The 23,308-nt window shown below is 38.5% G+C and overlaps 1 protein-coding gene and 1 long non-coding RNA gene across 5 annotated transcripts in view; both read left to right on the plus strand.

Annotated features, from left to right (window-relative positions):
• The window catches only part of LOC116076558, a 9,979-nt gene extending 3,208 nt beyond the window's left edge, over nucleotides 1–6,771 (plus strand). Inside the window, exons 2-4 of the long non-coding RNA XR_004112977.1 lie at nucleotides 4,059–4,492; nucleotides 4,920–4,995; nucleotides 6,324–6,771. This is a non-coding gene — a long non-coding RNA (uncharacterized LOC116076558). The remainder of the gene's footprint in view (nucleotides 1–4,058; nucleotides 4,493–4,919; nucleotides 4,996–6,323) is intronic.
• The window catches only part of Tafa2 (TAFA chemokine like family member 2), a 472,572-nt gene that overhangs the window by 135,808 nt on the left and 313,456 nt on the right, over nucleotides 1–23,308 (plus strand). The gene's annotated exons all lie outside the window — the stretch shown is intronic.

Raw genomic sequence — 23,308 nt, forward strand, 5'->3', positions numbered from 1 at the left:
TTTTTTTTTTTTTTTTTTTGACAAAACACATGAACAAAAGTCCGAGCTTTTTCACCTGAAGCTACAGAAAGGAGTGTAGCATGATGGGATATCATGACTTTAGCTTGGTGAGACTTTGTGATTTAATCTTGAGAATTATAGGATAATGAATCAGAGCTGCTTTTAACAATTAAGTTTTGTATAGAACAACAGAGAAACTAACTCGGATGGACTTACCTCTCTACGTCACATCAGATCAGGACAAAGAGGTGGTGATGTTGGATATGATTATGGATCATTTCAGGTTTTAGATCAGCAAAAGTCCTTTGGAAGCTATATCATTCAATCCCTAATCCTCTGTCTACCGTGGGATCCTGATGAAACTTTCAGGTTATATACCGTGACAGGGACTCTGCTTGCCGGTAGGAATTCTGGCCTTTCCCACATGGCCCTCATAAACTGGACTGGACTGTATACAGATTTCTAGATTACCTTGTCTTTCAGACTTAAAAATCTAAGACTTGTTAAAGAACATCTGGGTTCTTTCCAGCTTCTGGCTATTATAAATAAGGTTGCTATGAACATAGTGGAGCACCTTGTCATATGTTGGAGAATCTTTTGGGTATATGCCAGCAGTGGTACAGCTGGGTCCTCAGGTCAATACTATGTCCAATTTTCTGAGGAACCACCAGACTGATTTCCAGAGTGGTTGTACCAGCTTGCAATGTCAGCAACAATGGAGGAGTGTTCCTCTTTCTCCACATCTTCACCAGCATCTGCTGTCACCTGAGCTTTTGATCTAGCTATTCTGACTGGTGTGAGGTGGAATCTCAGGGTTGTTTTCATTTGCATTTCCCAATGACTAAGGATATTGAACATTTCTTTAGGTGCTTCTCACCATTGGATATTCCTTACTTGAAAATTCTTTGTTTAGTTCTGTACTCCATTTTTTAATAAGGTAACAATGAATTCATGAAATTCTTGGGCAAATGGATGAAACTAGAAAATATCATTCTGAATGAGGTAACTCAATCACAAAAGAACACACATGGTATGGACTCACTGATAAGTGGATATTAGCCCAAAAGCTCAGAATACCCAAGATGCTATTCACAGACCACATGAAGCTCAAGAAGAAGGAAGATCAAAGTGTGGATACTTTGGTCCTTCTTACAAAGGGGATCAAAATACTCACAGGAACAAATATAGAGACAAAGTGTGGGGCAGAGACTGAAGGAAAGGCATCCAGAGACTGCTCCACCTGGGAATACATCCCATATACAGTCACCAAACCCAGGCACTATTGTGAATGCCAAGAAGTGTATGCTGACAGGAGCCTTATATAGCTGTCTCCTGAGAACCTCTGCCAGTGCCAGACCAATACAGAGATGGATGCTCAAAGCCAACCATTGGACTGAGCGTGGGGTCCTCAATGGAGGAGTTAGAGAAAGGGCAGAAGGAGCTGAAGGGGTTTGCAGCCCCATAGGAGGAACAACAATATCAACCAACCAGTACCCCAGAGTTCCCAGGGACTAAACCACCAACCAAAGAGAACACATGGAGGGACCCATGGCTTGTCAATCATCAATGGGAGGAGAGGCCCTTGTTCCTGTGAAGGCTCAATGCCCCAGTGTAGGGGAATTTGAGGGTGGGGAAGTGGGAGTGGGTGGGTGGGTGGGGGAACACCCTCACAGAAGCAGGGGGAGGGGAATGTAAAAGGGAATTTCCGGGGGGGAAGATCTGAAAAGGGGATAACATTTGAAATGTAAATAAAGAAAATATCCAGTAAAAAAATCCAAAAAATTCTAAGACAAATTAGGCCTTCCAAACTCATTTGCACTTTATTCCTAGGCATAAACTTAAAGTAATGTCTTTAATAGAGAAAGAATTACATCTCCTTCCCCGCTTCAGCTCCCCCAGATACTTTCCTTTTAATGCTCTCTCCTTAAACTCAAGTTTACAGCCTCTTTTTCTTTAATAATTTTTGTCATATAACATATATGCATGTATATGTGTACACAAATATATATACAAAACTTGCTGAGTCAGTGTTTGATGTTGTGTGTGTGTGTGTGTGTATGTGTGTGTGTGTATAGTGTATGATTTCAGGGCTATCCACTCTGCACTGGACAACCAATAAATTTGCTCATTCCTAGGAGAGACTGATTGGCCTTTTTCCGGGTGGTTTCAGTTGTCTGTATTTCTTTGACTAGGGGTGGGATCCTGCAAAATATTCCCCTCCTCCACATGAATGTGTCCATTTATATTTCCATGATCAGCATGGTAAAATACATGATATGGCACAATTAACGGTGCTTACAGGTTGGACTCAAGATCTACTCAACAGGAAGGGAATCATGCCTGCTACTGAAAACCTAGCTAGTTTTCTGGAGATAGTGAGGTCCCAGAATTAAGAAAGGGTCCTGGAGGGCTAATATCCAATCTATACAAAGAACTTAAGAAGTTAAACTCCAGAGAAACAAATAACCCTATTAAAAATGGGGTATGGAGCTAAACAAAGAATTTTCAATTGAGGAATACCAAATGGCTGAGAAGCACCTAAAGAAATGTTCAACATCCTTAGTCATCAGGGAAATGCAAATCAAAACAACCCTGAGATTCCACCTCAAACCAGTCAGAATGGCTAGGATAAAAAACTAAGGTGACAGCAGATGCTGGAGAGGTTGTGGAGAAAGAGGAACACTCATGCATTGCTGGTGGGATTGCAAGCTGGTACAACCACTCTGGAAATCAGTTTGGCAGTTCCTCTGGAAACTGGACACAGTACTACCAGAGGACCTAGCTATACTACTCCTGGGCATATATATACCCAAAAGATGCTCCAATATGTAATAAGGGCACATGCTCCACCATGTTCATAGCAGCCTTATTTATGATAGCCAGAGACTGGAAACAACCCAGATGTTCCTCAACAGAGGAATGGATACAGAAAATGTGGTACATCTATACAATGGAGTACTACTAAGCTATTAAAAACAATGAATTTATGAAATTCTTGGGGAAATGGATGGACCTGGAGAGTATCATCCTGAGTGAAGTAACCCAATCACAAAAGAACACACATGGTATGCACTCACTGATATGTGGATATTAGCCCAGAAGATTGGAATACACAAAGTACAAACCACAAACCATAAGAAACTCAAGAAGAAGGCCAAAGTGTGGATTCTTCATTCCTTCTTAATGAGGGGGAACAAAATGCCCATAGAAGGAGTTGTAGAGACTAACTATGGAGCAGAGATTAAAGGAAGGACAATTCAGAGACTACTCCACCTGGGAATCCTTCCCATATTCAATCATCAAATCCAGACACTATTGTGGATGCCAGCAAGTGCTGGATGACAGGAGCCTGATATAGCTGTCTCCTGAGAGGCTCTGACAGTATCCAACTAATACAGAATTAGAGGCTCACAGCCATCCGTTGGACTGAATACAGGGTCCCCAATGAAGGAGTTAGAGAAAGGACCCAGGAAGCTGAAGGGCTTGCAGCTCCTTAGGATGAACAACAATATGAACTACCTAGTAACCTCAGAGCTCCCAGGGACTAAACCACCAACCAAAGAGTACACATGGTGGGACTCATGGCTCCAGCAGTCATATGTATAGCAGAGGATGGCCAAGTTGGTCATCAATGGGAGGAGAGGCCCTTGGCCCTGTGAAGGTGCTATGCCCCAGTGTAGGGGGAATGCCAGGGCCAGTAACCAGGAGGGGGTGGTGTGGTGACTAGAGGGAGGGAGGAGGGAACAGGGGTTTGTTTTAGTTTTTGTTTTTTTTTTAATTTTATTTTATTTAGTTTTATTTTTGGGGGGAGGAGGGGAACCCGAGAAAGGAGATATTGTAAATAAAGAAAACATCTAATAAAAAAATTAAGAATAATAAAAAAAAAGGTCCTGGATGTCTAGCTAAGTATTTGGGGTTAGTTAGGTATGTATCTTAGAGGAGAACCCATTAGTGCCATGTTCCCAAATCAGCATAATTCCTAAGTACGTTATAAATATTTAGTTTATACCCACAGGTAAGTGCAGCTCTCACCTCTCATTAAACTTTTTTTTTTGCAGCAGATGGAGACCATGATAGAAAACCCAAACTGATTGTGTGGTAGCCAGCCCCCGTTGCTACACCCACAGAATAATGCCTACACCCAAAGCTCAGGAAACATCACAGGAGAGGGGCCAGAAAGAATGTAAGAGACAGAGGACCAGTAAGTCCTCTGTGAAGAAATTGTGTCTCCTAGAAATCATGGAAAAGCTTCATCCACAATACCCCAGCAACGTGGCTGCCTAAAGCACTCTTGAAGAGTGCAACACCAGTAGAAATGGTGATATGCAAGAGGAATGTCTCTCATGGTACCACCTGTGACAAAGAAGGACAGGCAATGAAGGAATGCTGAGAGCGGGAGACACAGTCTGCCTCAGGGATGAGCTTGCTAACTACTTAGCCACTACTAAGTTGTCGGCCCTAACATGATATAATACAAGTAACACTAAATGGAGTGAGTTGACTTTATTCATATATTCAGACATTTGTAGATGTAACAATAACAAAGTAAAGAAGACTAAAAATTTGAGAGGGAGCAAGAGAGTACAGGGAAGGGATTTGATAGAGAAAAGGAAAGGGGATACAATTTAAGTATATTTTAATTGAAAAAACACTGATTGACTTCAAAAAATTGAAGATGCTCTATGTCCTGTAGTATCAAATATTCAATAGAAACCAGTTAGCCCATTGAGGTTATATGCAACTTTGTTATAATTTCTAATAAATAGAAAATTATACTAAAAATTATTTTAAAATAAATCTTATGATTTATCTTAACTAAATTAAAGGATAAATGTCTTGTTTGGTTTTATATTAAGCTGCCAAGTAAGAAAGTTTTAAGTTTTATGTCTTTTTTTTCATTCTCCTTGGATCTCTTGAAGCCATATCTTCCCTGTACTACAAAACTCAACACTCTCAAGCTTAGAGGAGAACCCATTACTGCCACGTTATTGAAATGTAAGTTCTCTATAGAGGTGGGTTTGTCACTTCTGTTACAGTAACACCCCCAGAAAATTGCCTGATTTGGAATCTTTTAGGCACTTAGTAGAAATTGAATTAAATTAATGGCCAACTGACACTTTCTTACATTTTTTTCTTTGAAACTTAGATGCTCCTATTTTATAGAACTAGTTCCTGTACCTCATAAAATGAGTAGCTCCCAAGTGATAACTTGGGTAAGTTGTAATTGTGAACCAATTAAAGAAATAGTATGCCACTCTCCCACACATGTAACTACTTTTCTACCATCCCATGTAGGATATATTTGTTATTTACCAGCACTATCCAGAGCTCTGTACTTGTAAAGGACTTGTGTAATAGCTGCTCAGGGAAGAGGGCAGAAATTGAGGTTCACATCCTACTAGAGATAGACAGTTTTAAGACCAGAGAGCCATATCCTCAGAGAATAATAAGCCACGAAAACTCCATTGTATATAAAGGCAAGACAAGAAGATGTGATGGTCTTGGTACTGGGTTAGGTTTAGGTTTCTGTGAATAGTTATAAAAAGCATGGCACTTTATAAGTTTGACATTTAAGTTTTTGCCACTAATGTGGTCCATTTAAGCACCTTGAACTCCACGCTGATTGCAACGAGTTCTAGATTTCATTTTCTTTGTGGCTATTGGTCAAAAACAAAGCCAATGTTTCTCTAGAGTAAGAAAGGGTGCCTTATACGAGTCAGTAAAGAAAATGACATTATAGTTGAAATGAGGCTACAGATGAGAAAACTAGACAATGAGATCTATAACATATTTGTAAGATACCCCAAATCCCTGCCTCCCGATGTCATACTCTTGTGTGGGCGATCTTCCTCTTATTTGTGGGTGGAGCCTCTGATTCCTAGCCAGTGGAATATGGCCAAAGTTGGGGCATGCCACTTATGTGGTTATGATAAGTAATGTTTTATTGACATCTTGCAAAGTGACCGACTCTCTTGCTGGCTTTGGTGAAGCAAGATGTTGTGTGATAAATGCATACTATGGAGAAGGGTGCATTGCAAGGATCTGGGGGTCACCTTTAGGTAGGAAGAACGGGAGACCCATGATGGAAGACTGAAAGTAACTGAAGTCTGTTGTTCAACTTTGCCTTCTGTTGCTGTAATAAAAGACTGACCCAAAGCAACTTGAGGGCTAAAGAGTTTATTTCTTCCTACATTTTACAGTCCACCATCAAGGGAAGCCAGGTTAGGAACTTAGGGCAGGAACTGAAGCAGATCCATGGGGGAGTGCTGTTTATTTGTCCCATCTCTTCTGGCCTGCTCAGTCACTTTTCTTATATATTCCAGATCTACCCACCCAGGGATGGTGCTGCTCACAGTGGGAAGGGTCCCTCTACTTCAATTTGTAATCAGGGAATGTCCCAAGTCATGCCCACAGCTCTGATTAGAGGTAATTCCTCAGTTGAAGTTATCTTTCTAGATAGATCAAATTGATAACTTATGCTAACTATAACAGTTGCCAACAAAACCTGTGAATCTGGAAGTGGACTCTTCCTTAAGTTTGCTCATTTTAAGAAAATTGCAAGGGAGGTCACCTTGATCTTAGAACCCCGCTAGGGAATGTCCACACCACTGACCCACAGAAACCATGAAATGATGACTGCATGGTTTAACCTTTCTAAGTTTTTGGTAAGTTTTTTTGAAACAATAAATATCTAGTTGATTCTAAGTGACTTAATATATTAAAACAATGCACCAGAAATCATGAAAAGTGTGCTTAATGTAGCTAGAAGAAATAAGGGAAAACATTAAAAAATAGAAATTAAAAGTACATGAAGCCAATGAAATAAATATAAAAAATGAATGGAATGTCTAAATAAACATATGCTGATACTAAAAATTGGTGTCTGTATATAGCTCCAGAGCTGAATATTTTGTATTAGATGACCAGTTAGGGATCTCGTTCCTGAGAAGGGCCATCTCTCTGTCTTTCAGCAGACATCATTTGACTCTAGTTCCTATTCAAGGGTATGGTCCTCTGAGCTCTTCCTCTATTTATTAGCATGTCTATTAATATTGTCATTATTCAAGAAGTATTAGTGTAGCATTTTCTTAGTGAGACTGTTTCATAGAAGCCTTTCTGGTATTCTGTCTTCTACAATTTTTCTAACCCCAGAACCATAAGCCACAAGTGCAGTAGCTGTGATGTGCTCCCCAGGATCCATTGACTTCTACATATGTCCAGTTGTGGTATTCTATAATGGCTTTCATTTGCTGTAAAGAGAGGGTCCTTTGATATACATACAAACACAAACCAATTTAGCACACACACACACACACACACACGCACACACACACACACACACATGCACTGGGAAGAAGTTTGGTCATGGAAGGAATTGGAGGGAGAGGGATTAGGAGGACTGAAGGGAGAGAAAGGGTACGGGGGAAAGTGTGCAATTATATTTTAGTTAAAATATATAAAACCAAAGAGAAATAAATAAAAAATTAGTGTGTAGCCTGAAGAATAGATAAATCTGAAAGTAGAATTAATGGACCTCAACTGGAACTTATTCAGAATAAGCTTACCTGACTCAGGATTTCATTTACATGAGGGGGTTCTCCTTTGCTTTTTTCCTAACTCCTTATATGGTAAAGGGGGGAGGAGCTTTCTCAGGCCTCCTTGGTGAGGACATCACTAAGGGACTTCTACCCTCACAGCCCAGCAACCCATCATGTCCCCCTTCTACTGCCATCATATATCCATTGGACATGAAATTTGGAGGTATACAACATTCAGTCTCTAGCAGTACTTCTAGAAACAGAAGAATACTTTTTAATTTCTTAATTGCATTTGGAAGAGAAAAATACCATATTAAAAGGTTCTGTGATTAGGATGAACAACAATATGAACTAACTAATACTCTCAGGGCTCCCAGGGACTAAATCACCAATCAAAGAGTACACATGGTGAGACTCATGGCTCCAGCTGCAATGTCCCAGTGTAGGGGAATGCCAGGGCCAGGAAGCAGGAGAGGGTGGGTTGGTGAGAAGAGGCAGGGGGGAGGTAACAGTTTTTTTTTATTTAATTTAATTTTTATTTATTTATTTATTTATTTATTTATTTTATTTTCCTTTTTCTCTTTCTTTTTCTTTTTCTTTCTTTTTTTGGAGGGGAAACAAGGTTTTTAAATAAGAAAAAAAGAGAGAAAAAAAAAGGTTCTGTGATTAAATTCAGGTTTCCATACCTTCCTGTGAGTCTGTTTGAAAACTCTTCATACCTGAAATCACCAATAAATGCAAGCACGGAAAACAGCACATTAAAAAAAAAATGTTGGAGGGTGTCCCCGGGTGTTACATATGCAGAAGACAGCTTTATGGAAGGAAACTGGTTTGATGTAAAGGAGAAGCTTTCGCATCTCGAGCATCCAGAGGAGCTTTATAAAAAAGGCATTAAGTATGAACAGCTCCATTTGTAGTCAAGGTTTATGGGTCATTCCAGAAGTGTCATTGTACTGCCTCTGCTTTACAATGAAGTATGCATTGAAACATCCCCTTCCTTTTAAAAAGTTTGAGTTGACTAACACTGGAAGTGTCCTGCACTCTGTATCCACCTCATTCTGATTGAGAACACTGAATGAACTCAGGGATCTTACATAGCTTGTGACATAGACTTTATTGAACTGGAATTTGCCTGAAACTGTACTGGAATTTGAAAAAAAGTCAATACAATGAACATCTTTTTACATGAATATATGGTGCTCCTAATGAAGGTTGGGCCCAGCGAACTCTAATACTGTTCAGTATCATGCCCATGCCTTAGTTAGTTCATAAGCAGAACAGATTCATCAGTGAACTGTGGGTTTTGCTCCTGTGCGCTTTCGCTCTTTGGATTTCTGCTGGCCTTGATGATGGTCCCTAGCATCAGCTTCTGGTGGCCTTGATGATGGTCCCTAGCATCAGCTGCTGTTATTCACTGTATGCACACAGCTGTATCACTCATACTAGGCTGAGATCTATGTTTTCCTGCTGTCTTAACTAACTGATCCTTGTTCTTTTTTCACATAGCTATAGTGTCTTGTCTGTCTCCTAAGAAACACATGCTAACAGTTAACCTGAGTATAACATTTTCTGTGTAGCAGGAGCTAGTTTTAATTGATCACCGATATCATCCCAGGCATATCTCATACTCATCCATCAGCTCTGAGGTTATTTCCGTTTTATGGTTTAGTGAATTCAGACCGAGCTTGAGTCCAAGGCGCTTCTAAGTGATAGAACCAGAATTTGAACAAGGGAATCTCACTCCATTGGGTTCTGCAACTTCCAAGAGAATGAAAAATGTAAGGATTCACCCTGAGTTTTTTTCCTAGCACACTGAGTGTTTGACAAACATTCTGTTGGCACTGTGGACATTTTGCTTTATTTTACACTAAAGTGTTCTGTGGTAAATATTTTGGAATGAGTACATTTAAGTAGCCTAAGATACAAAATTTGTATTTTGTTTATGAATTGGCTTCATCAGAAGCTAGTAAAATATTAATTAACTATATTTATATAGAAATCTTATGTATTCTGTATGTTCATTTCTCTATCCAGGGGTCTGTGTAGAGGTAATCTGTCAAAGTCACAAGGTAACTAGGACTATCCTTGACAGCTTCCCTGATTAGACATGTACGTGCCAGCAACATTGTAAGCTGACCAATGACAGTGTGGAGAGTGATTATTGATGACAGTTATAGCCTTGAAACTTGGAGAAGAGAAAATCAAAAACTGTGGAGACTACACTGATTGCTTTTTAAAATATGCTTCCATGATTCTGGTCTTGATGACCATGAATAAAATTAACTTTCATTTTTAGAAGTCTTTGTAATGTCCTCACTCATTGGCTTAATGGTCCTATCTAGCATTTCAATCTTGAATCTTTTTTTTGTTTCTGTTTTTGTTTTAATATTTATTTATTTATTTATTTATTTAATTTATATGCATACACTGTTGCTGTCTTTAGACATACCAGAAGAGGGCATCAGAGCCCATTACAGATGGTTGTGAGACACCATGTGGTTGCTGGGATTTGAACTCAGGACCTCTGGAAGAGCAATCAGTGCTTTTAACTGCTGAGCTATTTGTCTAGCCCTTTGAATCTTTCTAATGTCTTATTTTATTACTCAGTTCAGAATTCTCTACACAGTGAAAGGGAACTCTGTGATTTTAACTCTTTCTCCCCATTCACCTTTTACTTCTTAAAGGAGCCAACACTAGTTCAACTTGGCTTTTAAAATGTCAGAATGAAGTACTTTCCATTGTTAGTGAAAGTCAGACACTAGTACCCGCAAATGACATAGTAAAGAGACAGCTGGTTTTGAATCTTTACACTCACCTTGGTAAACAATGCCATTGCCTATGTATAGTAATTATTTTTGACTAATAATAAATATCCCTGTAGAGAAGTTTTAATCCAGCAACATTGCTGCTCTGCCAAGGGATCCCATTCAAAGATATAGTGCAGCTGGAATGCAGACAGGCCTTGGATTACACTATGATGTGGCTAGAAAGTAGACATGCCCTTAGTGTACAACTTTAAACCCTAACAATGAAAGTAAGGTTAGTTTGTAGAAGGAAGGAGCCATGTTGGAAAGTAACATCTAATTGAAGGGTGAACAAAGTGATGAATCAGAGAAAGATTTGACAGAATGAGTTGGAGATAGGATAAGTCCAACTCACACAAGAACAGCAGAGGAAGAGAAGCTACTTAAGAGCAGCAAAAAAAAAAAAAAAAAAAAAAAAAAAAAAAAGTTACTACCTGTTGTGTTGTGTTACATGTGGTGTGTGTGTGTATGTGTGTGTGTGTGTGGGGGGGGGACAGCTTTATAAAGACAGGCTTTAGAGAGAACAAACTAGCCACAGGTGAAGATAGAATGAGCCAGAGAATGAGAAGGAGCCAGAAGATTAGAGTGTATTGCCAAAATTAGTATTAGGCCAGGCAGAGCAATTTGGTGAGAAGCTGAGAGAAGCTGGATTGAATCAGTCAGTTTGGAAGATTAGATTGTGCAGAGTCTATAAGCTTTCAGGCCTAGGCCTAAGTAAAGTTAGAACAGAGAAAGAAATGTTCTGGCCTCAGTCTGTGTTGTGTATTCACACAGCTTGGGTACAACTCTCATTTTATCCCACCATTGGATAAAAGTGACATTTATAGATTACCATGACACTTAAATATATTTTCCTAAATACTACTTTTGTACTCATGTCTTAGGTCAGACCTCAAAGTTGGAGAACAATTAGAATTTAGGTAGATCAGCTTGAACCTCTTTACTGGATGAGGAGAACCAGTTTTCTACATGAGGATTCTATTTAGTACTTACACGTTGCCAGATGATAGGAGAGCAAAGTACAAAGAACAGAGAACTTTAGAACAAAATGTTCATGTCTAACCAACATTATGAGATAATGAAAACACACATAAGGAGATAGTTTCAAAATGAAAAGATTTAAAAACCAGAGGAGACATTACTATACAGGAACCTATGAGGATGCTTAAGTTAGCTTGCGTTAACATCTCTCTCTCCCTGTGTATCTATCTATCTATCTATCTATCTATCTATCTATCTATCTATCTATCTATCTATCCATCTATCCTCTATCTATCCCTCCTCTCTCTCTCTCTTTCCCTCTCTCTCTTTCTCTCTGTTTTGTAAGGAAATGAGACAGTCTCACTCTGTAGTCAAAGCTGACCTTGAAATCATGGTTCTTCCAGCTTCAGCTACTTGAGTGTTGAGAATGTTTATAATTGTGTCTGAGTGTGGTGGTATACATCTTTAATCTTTTTATTTATTTTTTATGAGATCATGTCACTTATTTTTTAAGATTTACTTATTTATTTATGTCTGTGTGTACACTGTTACTGTCTTCAGACACACCAGAGGAGGGCATAGATCCCATTACAGATGGTTGTGAGCCACCATGAGGTTGTTGGAAATTGAACTCAGGACTTCTGGAAGAGCATCCAGTGTTCTTAAATGCTCAGCCATCTCTCTAGCCCCACATCTGTAATCTTGGCAATGTAAGGGGTTGATGCAGGTTGATTGTAGGTTCATGGCAATGCAGTTAGTTCAAGGCAACTAACTAACTAAAGATGGAAAAATAGTTAGAATTTAGGGCAGACCTAAAGACCTTGGTATTTGGCTACCAAGTCTAGAGCACAATCCTTAGTACAGTGGAGGAGTATGGAAGAAAGGAAGAAATGGCTTTCCCCCATGTCTGTTTGCTACCTGAGTCTTCAGGCATTACCTGTTTTTGTAAGTAAAGTTTTACTGGAATGTAACATGATTATTTGTTTATTATTGTTCATTATTACTTTTATATTACAAGGGCAAACTGAGAAATAAATGCCCACAAATAGAAATACAGAGCCTAAAATATTTGATATTTGGCCCCTGTGGGAACTGTGTGCAGACAATTATTTTCAAGTTTTTTTTTGATGGAATTATATGTGAATATAAATTGATGTACTTGGATATTGTGGTTTGAAATCAAATCTTTTTAAAAGCCATAAAAATAATTGTTAAGTGATTTAAGAATATGAAAAAGATATATTTAGGATCTATTGCTGGTAAATTCATCTTTTATTGCCTTAATTCAACTATTTTAAGAACGGATTGTTTTTCTCTTGAATGAAATCGACTTTCATTTTTTTATTGATATCCAAGTCTCACCAATTGGATAATTTGGTCATGCATTAATGGAATTTAGAATAGAAACACAGTTTCCACCTTTCTTCTTTCATTTGATGTTACTTTGTTAGGGAGAATTGGTAGAGAGTAGTTTTTTCAGTTTGTGAGGGCTTTAGTTAGGACTACACTCTGAACTACCCGTTTTGATATGGTTTAAGTTAGGTGTCTTTGCTCTGTGATGCCAATACTTCATGTTATGACAACCACTAACAGTTTAAAATGAAATAGTGGTTGGCAGAGAAGTATTTTGCTTAGCATAGCCAGTTCATTTTAAGGAACTGTGTAGCGATTATTATTACTATTATTATTATCATTATCATCATTGCTATTTAATTTCATTCTTTTTATGTGTATGTGTGAGTGTCTGCATGTATGCCCATGTGCTATATGAATTCAGTGACCATGGAGGCCAGAAAAGAATATTGGATCACCTAAGACTTTGGTTACACCTAGTTGAGAGCTGCTATGTGGGTGCTGAGAATTCAATTGTGTCCTCTGGAAGAGCAGCCAGTGCTCTTAACTGCTGAGACATCCCTTCAGACCCTATTATTATTATTATTATTATTATTATTATTATTATTATTATTATTATTTTAAGTTTTTTTTTCACATAAAGGCACGGTGATTGCTTCTATCTAGGTGGATCAGGAATTACAGCAGAGAGATATGACTTCTGATATTCAGCATCTTTTCCCTTTTTATTGTTTAATTCAGTCTACAGCATGGGATAGTGCCATCCACATCCTGGGTAGGTCTTCCATTCTTAATTAAGCCATGCTGGAAATATCCTCACAGGCAAGAATAGTCTGTAAAGAATGCTGGGCCTAAACGTTATGGTTTCACTTAGGACATTCAACCCTTTACGGTAGCCTCATATCACACACTTCTAAGGGTAAAGTTATGTTACACTGCAGTGGCATTTTACTTGTGGCTAGTTCTATGTGGTACAACTTTGATGATTGCATGCTGACACCTGTCACTACATTTCTATGTTTTCATGGACAGTGACAAGTATGAGTATTCCCTGCCTCACTCTGGGATCTAAGAAAGTGAATTTAACTACCAAGAAATGAGAAATTACATGTTTAAAAAATGCTTCCATAGTTTCAAAATATCTTTTCTGTTACTACTCTTAATGGAAGCTCCCTTGAACTACCTCAGGGGATGTATTCATCTAAATAATGTTTCCCAAAGCTTTCCTGTGACCCTTCGCAAGGCTGTCTCCTTGGTGCTTTGTATCGTCAGTACCCAGCATGCAGCAGGGACTACCAACTTAAGAGCAAAGTTATGGAGAACATGATTGTCATTTTTGACCACAAATGTAGATGTGCGCTTCTAGCTCTGGATGGAGTTGGGACTTGGGAAACAGGAGGTAGAGTTTGGGCAAATGTGTACATCTCACTAAGGTGAAGACCCAGATAGTCAAGGACTGCTGAAGGAGTAAATGGGGAAGTGGTAATTAGACACCTAGCTGTCAGAAAGCATGGGGATGAAATCATAGAGCAACAGCAGGAACTGATTTAGGAAAGTAATTTAGCCACAGCACGGATGCTGTTGAGGTACATTTCCTTGGAGACCATGAACTTTTGAATTTGACAGTCTTGGCTGTTTGGAAATTTTGGAGATGGGAAGGGTCTTTGTGCTGGGTAGTTTTATGTCAGTTTGACATAGCTAAAGTCATCTGAAAAGAGGAACCTCAATTAAGAAAATGTATCCATAAAAACCAGGCTGTAGTCAGGCCTGTAAGACATTTTCTTAATTAGTGATCAGTGGGGAAGGTCCCAGCCCATTGTGGGAGCTACCATCCCTGGGTTTGTGGTTTCTGGGTTCCGTAAGAAAGCAGGCTGAGCAAGCTATGATGAGCAAGCCAGTAAGCAACACTCCTCCATGGCCTCTTTATCAGTTCCAACATCCAGGCTCCTACCCTATTTGAGTTCCTGTCCTGATTTCCTTTGAACATAATTTGAACAGCAATTTGGAAGTGTAAGTCAAATAAACCCTTACCTACCCAAGTTGCTTTGGCCATGATGTTTCATTGAAGCAACAGAAACCCTAAGACAGTCATTTCTCACATGGATGAAAAGATTATTTAGAATAGGCGTATGCTGGGCGAAGCTCTCTAGAACAGGCCAGAACCTCAGAGTTGTATTGTGTGTCAGTTTCTGTAATGTGAATCCTCCCACCATAGTTAATAGAAATAACTGGCCTTCCAGAACTGTGCAGAGTTGGGAAGGTATGAGCTAAATGTTAAATATACTCCAAGAGCCATCGTGTGCCAGGATGAACCAGCATGAGCCAGCACGAGCCAGCATGGGCCAGCACAGACTAACATGAGCCAGCATGGGCCAGCATGGGCCAGCATGAGCCAGCATGAGCCAGTCTCTCACAGCTGGTTGGTTGGAAGCAACTTCAGTTCTCTGTTACCAGAGACTCCATGGTGTTGTCAACTGATGAGTGTCATGTGATCACTGATCTTTCACATTCAGGAGGATGTGGAATTGTGTAAAATTTGTAATCAAGTTTTCATTCCTTTTATTTATTTATTTTTAACACTTTGGCATGAGAGGCAGCTGTAATAACAGAAAAGTGATATCAAAGTTCTCTCTCTGAAAGAGTGAAATCCCAAGACATCTGTTTCTTAAAATCTCAAGAAACAGACTACACTGCAAATGTATCCACTGTAGCCCAGTGGGCCAATGGTGCCATTGCCCTCAGCTCGGTTTTCCACTCATGAATCTGCATACTTCCTGAGACCAATAGTGAAATAAGCTACTCGTCTTGACTACTACAGGAGAAGCGTACAGGATTTCCAAAGCCATTTCTCTCATAGCTAACAGGTGACTCCTCTGCACTAGAGAGTTTGTCTTCAAACTTCCTGGTAGTGGTTCTCCATCTTCTCATGTTGCTCATGTCATCAGTAAGCATGAGCCAACATCTACACACTACAGTAACATAGAAATATGAAATGATTTCATGTTGAAAATCTGGCTCTTGTAGCCTTAGAATTTTTCTACATGTGTCTTCCAAGTTTATTTACTGTTTAAAAAAATCCCTCCAGATGATATAAAAACATCCTTTCATAAGATACAAGAATGATGCATGTTTTCCTTCCATGGCTTCCTAAACTGAGCAGTTTGGCTTCTGTGCCTGCTTTCAGCAGGGAATGTTATAGCTAAAAGACAATTTATTTGATGTCAGCTTACTCTTTATATGTGTTATACTCTCTCCTCAGTGTTATATCCTTTTATACTTCACCCATACTCGTGGACTGTGCCGCTCCCTTCTGTTCCCTCCCCTCTGCCTTCACCTGTGCCCGAATGGTTGCTGCTGTCTGGGCTCTCTGCTGTCAGCACTTATGCTTCTCAGGACACATTCTCACAAATGAAAATCTTCTTGGGTGAGGTGACGTGTGGCTCTCTCATTGCCATGTTTGGTGTCAATAATTTGGTGCCTCTTCAAGACTCTTTTAGTTCTCTAGTGACAGGATCCTAACATACAGCTACATCCATGCTGGCCTGAAACCTGCTCTTGTGCCCTAGGCTGGCTTCAGACTTCTTGCTTCTGCTTTCCAAATGCTTGGTTTGCAGGCAGATGTAGCAGTGTTTCATTTTTCTTTATTCAGGGTTTGGAGGGTTGTCACAGAGCCGGGACTCGGGATACTGTTACCCCTTTGCCAGTGTGTATGGCTCACACAGTGAGTCCACACTTATCTCCTTAGAAAGCATATTTCCATAGCATCTCAGGCATATCCCCTTGGGGCCTGAGCTTCTTGCCGTAAAACTTATTCAAGCATGCTTTCTTATGCCTCTCCTTGAGAATAAGTGTAAATGCAACGTTCTCCACCTTGTTCTGTTTCTACTAACAGTTTATTGGTAGCATGGATAGCTGCATTTTTTTCTGTCACTTAACTTGCTCCGCCTAATGATCTTTTGTCTATTGTTTGTGGTAACACATTGTTCTTGTTAGCCTGTGTATGCCAAGTGTGTGTAGTACCCCCACCTTGGACTTAAATACTGTCATTTCCTACATAACAATTCAGTCACAGTGACATTTAGGCCATAAGCCATACAAAACCATTTACTATCCTGTTTATTAACTTTGTCTAGATAACTTCATACTTTGTTTACTCAGACCAAGTCTTATAACAATGCGATTAAATGAACAGGAACAAAAGCAATAATGAAATGAGACAACAGAGACATCACTGTCAAAGGTTGAGCAGGAATTGAAGAAAGGAAGATTCAGGAATGTTGGAGACAGTGAGAATAAATAAAATGCTCAGTGAGGGTTTGAATTCCCAGCATAGCATTAGGAGTGATATTCTCTCATATTTTCATTTAGCAAATATTTCATCCAGATATTTGAGGGATGATTTTTTTCCAAGTCAATCTCTAAGCTTTTTAAGACATTGTCACATAAAAGTAGGACTTGGGGGAGGGGCAGATCTCACCCAAATGTGTCACATACATTTATGTACTTGTCAAAGAATTAAGCAATGTTACATGTAAAGATTAACTGGAAAGGTTAGTTCCAGAGTCCACTTTTTGTAACATATATCTTGTCTTTAAAGCAGGGATGTGTGTGCTTGTGGGTTGCGATTCTCTGTGACTTCCGGGACTTGGGAGGAGGTCCTACCTGAGAGTTTTCAGACAAAAAACCAAGTCCATATTTTCTGGTTTGATTTCTACTTACTCACACTCTGGCATTCCAGGAAATTTAGGAGAAAGTGATTCTTGCAGGCTCCTATACTGGAAAAGAACAGATGAGTTTTACTGTTTTTTTTTTTAAAGCTCTCTCAGGTTGTAAAAAGACCAGTACTTTACATTTATGGCTGGGTGTACCTGAAGGAAAGAGAATAATTTATTAATCATCATGTTAAACTAGGTTTTCCTTTTTAGCAAGTACTTATAAAAACTCTAGCTAAAAATCTTTAAGATGTACATGCTGAATTAAGTTAATGAGCCTTAATAGCATTCTGTGATCAAATAAACCACACACGTAATCAAATTTATTGCTCATTATTTCTGAGGCTGTTTGCTTCTTTTGATGCACATCGGTAGTGGTAATAAATTTATATTATATAGAGATTTATATAAAATAATACTTCCAACATGATCTAATTTAATCATCACAATGATCCTGGGACATGAGATGCCCTGATAACGTAAGAAAAATTGAGGTCTAGAAAGGTTATAAATTGCCAAATAGTTTATCAGCAGAGGTCTTAAAATCCATGCTGACTGTGTCTGGCCATTCCATTTTTCTTGAATTGTTCCTTGTTTCATAGATCTTATTACTACTGGACAGATATCAGAACTGATTAAAATCTCTTGGTTAGTATACACTCATATTTACTAATTAGCCAGTGTACTGATTGATATCCCGATCTAATTATTATAATTGTACCTCTTTCCTAATTCTAACATCTTTATTTCCCTGAGTACCTTTTCTTTGTGTGTTAAAGAATATAACTTAGATTTATCATTACGAAGTGTCAGAGTTTTATAGCTAATGTGTCGAAGTCTTAGCATCCTCTAATGGAGAAAGCAGCTGTATGTTAGGGAACCACTGGACAGAGACAATCTCTGACAGTCCTAGTGCTGGCTATTTTTTATGAACTGATCCTGACCATCGTCTTTGTTTATTTACTGAGGCCTAGGTAATTTAAATAAAGTATGTCAAATATCAGTTTTAAGCACAATAATACCTTAAATCTGCACAGCACCCCATATTGGAGACATCTTTGTTTAATAGTTGCATAAGGATTGCTTTAAGTTGGATATACTTTGTCTGAGTAGGGACAGTCAAACTAAGGGTGCTGTTAACTTCATTTAAAATATTTTTACCAGTGTGATAACAATACACCAGTGCCCAGAAAAACACATTTAAATGAGAACATCTTTTTTCTTTCTTTCTTTTTTTTTCACCTCACCCACTTGAGGTGATTTATAACCCATACTAAATTAAGTTCTGCACATCTTTTTGTGTAGTCAGTTGAGAGTGAAGACTGCAGAGTTTTAGCCTTTATAGTATATGTTTTTTTCTCTTTAATCTTTGTTTCTGATCAGTGAGCCAAGAGCTTCCTAATTGGATAGCAATAAATCAATGCAGAGACTGACTTATCTTGACTCATTTTTCTAGCTCTGATATATAACAAACATGGAAGCAGGCTGAATTCAGGGGTCAAATACTATCAGAAACATACTTAAATCATCTGGATCTTGTTTTAGTGTTTTAAGAGCAAATTGCAGAGTTATTGCTTTTTGAATCTGTCATTAGAGCCCACGCTGCTCTGACCTCTGTGCTCCAATGTAATCCAGGGCGCCTCATTTCTCTAGCTGGTTTTCTGTCTCTCTGATTTAATCATTCATCTTCCTTTCCCTCACATTTCCTTCGGTCCACAGTTTTCATTTTTCAGCTCTCTTCTGGCTGTCAGTTCTGTTGGTCTGGTCTTTCTGAGGACAGTCAGCTGGACTCTCTCTTTTCTGCTGTTGGTGCCTTGCATGTAGCACTGGGTTGGGAACCTCTTCGCATCTGTTAGTCTGTTATATATGTGTATATCTGTATGTTATATGTGTGTTGTGAAGGACAAGCGTTCCCTCACAATGGATAGGCATTGCAATTGGACGATTCTGTTTGGAGGAGAGGAAAACAGAGAAATGTCATTTTGATTTTCTACACCAATTTAACAAGCAGGATCTTTCAATTTTACAAGCAGGATCCTTTAAAACAGCCCCAGGTTAGGGTGTGGGAACTCTGCATTATGTTTTTATTTTCATATAGACAATAAGGCAGGTGGGGGTGCAAGCTTAATTTTAAAAGAATAATATCTTGACCCATAATATGTTTTGTTGATTTTTGAATATTATTGACTTAAAAAAAATCCAGAACCTGTGTAGCTTTGCTTTGCAAAAAAAGAACACCTGGCTTTGTTTTAATTGAGGCATTTGTCTGGGGAAATATTTTTTTTTTTTTTTTTTTTTTTTTTTTTTTTTTTTTTTTTTTTTTTTGCCTACTATATGATGGATTCCAGACTTGCTTGTGAAAAGTTACTCATAGGAGAGCGTGAGACGTTCAAAAAAGAAAGTCTTTGTGAGGTTTCAACCCAAAGCGTATAGTATTTGATGAATAACTAATACAGCTAATTAGCAGATTAAGAGACCCGGTGAGTCCAAGCATGAACAGCAGAGCAGAGAGGGAGATTATCAACATTAAGAAAAAAATTCAAAATGAACAGGACAATTGGAGCATGAATGAAATAAGTTTAATTTGTAGGTATTTCTATTTCTACGGAATTACAGTCTTGTTCCATATGCTGGGTGACTTTCTTATGTCAGGGCTGAGGATCTGTGCCTCGGATTTCTGTCTGAAGGGCCAGTTAAGTTTGCCCACATGGGACTCCATTACTGCATTCAGTGGCTGTACATTCTGTTTTTCCTTCTGAAAGACGAGGCCTATAATATCCAGGACCTAAAATGCTAGACACAATCATTTTCAAACGTCTGAAGATCACATATGGATATATCTTGTTTTTATTTGAGAGACAGAAGTTGATCTGACAACCCCAGGCCTTATTTTTTTCTCTCATGGTTGGGAAATTTCAGGGAGATTGAAGACTCAGCTCTTCCCTCCATTGTACCTGGGAGAGATTCTGAGCCCAGATGGTCAACCCACATTTGGGCATATGTGAAAGGAAGAAAGATAAAGTCTTACGAGTTTTTAAACAAGTAATTGGTCTTCACCTTGTTAGGCATGTAGTGAAAAAAAAAAGCCTAATAAAAATGGTTGGTTTATCATCAGGTAAGAAGTATAAAGTAGCACGAGAAGAGTGGTCTGAGCTGGAAGTTGCTCATTGCCTCTATGGTTACTGATGGTCGTTCTGCTGCCCTGGGGTCCCCGGAGACTGCTGCACTGTGCAAAGCAGCCTCTGCGGGTGAGGCTCCTCCCACTTGTGGGCAATGTATACGCTCAGTTAAGCTCTATCTCCCAATTCTGCTACTGCTACTGCTTTTTCAGGGGTCTCTTTTTCCAGATTCAGATTCCAGGACTCCCCCTGGCCCATTTTCTTTTTTCTACTTCATTTGTAACTAGGTCTTTTGCTACGTTGTGTGCAAATAATAGCAGCTTTAAGATACGAAAACTCCCAGCCTGTTATCGGGTAAGAGCTTTAAGAAAAGTTGGACAGTTCATACTCAGATTACTTGGAGGCTAGAGAAGGCTGATGAAGGACCTTAGGACCATTCTGCTCATGGCTCCTCACATCTTCCGTGTACATTTTCAAGGATGAAAAGAAAGCTTGACCAGTGTGTAAAATTACTATGAGCTTCATTAGTAATCAATAAGATTTTTTAAAAAAAATCTATCCAGGACAGTGGTTTTAAACCTTTGGGTCATGATCCTTTGTCAAGTCTCGGCCTCCAAAAACATTTACACTACAACTCATAACAGTAGGAAAATTACAGTTATGAAGTAGCAACAAAATATTTTATGGTTGGGCTTGTCACAATAAGATAAACTGTGTTAAAGTGTTGCAGCATTAGGAATGTGGAGAACCACTGGTCTAGATGGATGCATTTTCCTTCCCCAGTTAGAGCAAGCCTTCTGGGAATTGTTTCCGTGTTTCTCTGTCTTCTTTTTCAAAGTTGTTGACTGTCGACACATCCTTTCTTTAATCCAATGGCAGAAAAGCGTTGTAAAATTTTTACCATAGGTATGTAGGGCTTTATGGATTGACTCCAGGATGGAAATACCACATGCTCCGGTACGACATTGTCTTTTCCTTTGAGAAACTTCTTTTAAGGTGGTTGGTGCAAGATGTATTTCCAAAATCACCAGGAGTGAAACAAAAAACATTTCACCAAGTAAAATGTAAAGATATGTAGTTAATAGTTGAGGTTAATTTAAATTCAATGCTAATATTATTAACCCACATGAAATAAAGCAGGCTTTAATACAAATGGTGAGACACAATTAATTAAAAATTACACACTTAATATTTCTATTTTAGGAACAGAAAGGAGGGCTCTAATCTGTCTCACTTCCCTTCAAATATGAAGCAGCTGCCACAGTGGTTGCAGCTTCTCTTAGAGATGAGACTTCCCATCAGGATAACTTAAAAGGCATTTATATGTGGTACTATAACAATATAGATAAATTAAGATATGCTATGGCCTTATGTTTTGAAAATAAGCATTTAATAGTACAAAGAATGGCTGTATCTTTTTTCCTTTTTTCTTTTTTTTTTAAAAAAAAATTCTAGCTGCATTGAGATCCCTTTTCAGTTTAACTCTGTGTGGAAAAGTTGCTTTAAGATGAAATAAGATAATCTTTGCAAAAAATCTCCCAGGTCCTGCAAAGAGTCCTTATTAAACCATAAAGCTTTATTTGATTTTAACTGTAGTGAGAAAACATGATGTTAATAAAAATACTTAAATTTCATAGTGCAACACCCCATATACTATGTATCCCAGGTTGGTTTCCTCCATTGATAAGGGAAGAAATGGATGAGTAGGAGTCCAACTGTGAACTCCAACTTCTGCCTTGAGATTTTCTGACACATAGCCAGTTACATTTGGTCACCTGCCACAAAAGCCATTTTACTAATAAAGTTGTGAGAAGATTATTATTCTATTTGGGCAAACCCAAACCTACTGTAAATATTGATATTTCGTGCACAAGGTAAACCTCTCCTGACTATTTCTGCACAGTCGTAGAGTTACTGTTTCATAACTGTGTTTTCAGTACTGTGGTGATTTGAATAAGTATGGCCCCATAAGCTCATGCATGTGGATGATTGGTCCCTAGTTGGTGAAACTGTTTTGGAAGGATGGGGAGGTGTGGTCTTATTGGAGGAGGGATGTCAGTAGGTGGGCTTTGAGGTTGCCCATCCCAGTGTCTCCCTCTCTCTGCCTTCTACTTGCTACACAGTTGTAAGGTCTCAGCTACTGCTCCAACACCATGTCTGCGGCCATGCCCTCTGTTGTGATACCCTGTCATGAATACTAACCCTCTGGAACTCCAAGACCACCAATGAGATCTTCCATCTATAAGTTACTCTGGTCGTGATGTCTCTTCACAGCAATGGAAGAGTGAGACAAATACCTACTTCATTTTGGTAATTGCTTCATAGAGTTCAAAGGTCCACATATGAAGCAGTTAGTGTACTCTACAAAGAATATGAACTTTGGGCACAACAAATATGATATGTATATATATTACATATATTCAAACATACTTAATATTCTAAATTTTAAACCTTCATATTTGAATTTGAAGTTTGAATACATATATTCATATATATACACACATACTTAATATTTTAAATTTTCTGAATTGTGAGAAGTAGATAAATTGTCTTCTATGTGATCTTACAGGCAATAAGATAGGAACTAGTAAAATCAATAACAATGTCAGTTCATTTATAATTTTAGGGAAACATTTATTTTTTCTTAATAGAAATATGACTGCTCTTACCTGATTCTTTTGAGGATAAAGGATAAAACCCTTTTTAATGATAAAATCCTATTAAGCATATGAGACTTGATTTTAATTCTTTCCTGCTAACATCTCAAAAGAGTCAACTCAAATAATAATAAAAAAAAGTTT

This window comes from Mastomys coucha, unplaced genomic scaffold, assembly GCF_008632895.1.
Source record: "Mastomys coucha isolate ucsf_1 unplaced genomic scaffold, UCSF_Mcou_1 pScaffold4, whole genome shotgun sequence".
Taxonomy (NCBI): Eukaryota; Metazoa; Chordata; class Mammalia; order Rodentia; family Muridae; genus Mastomys; species Mastomys coucha.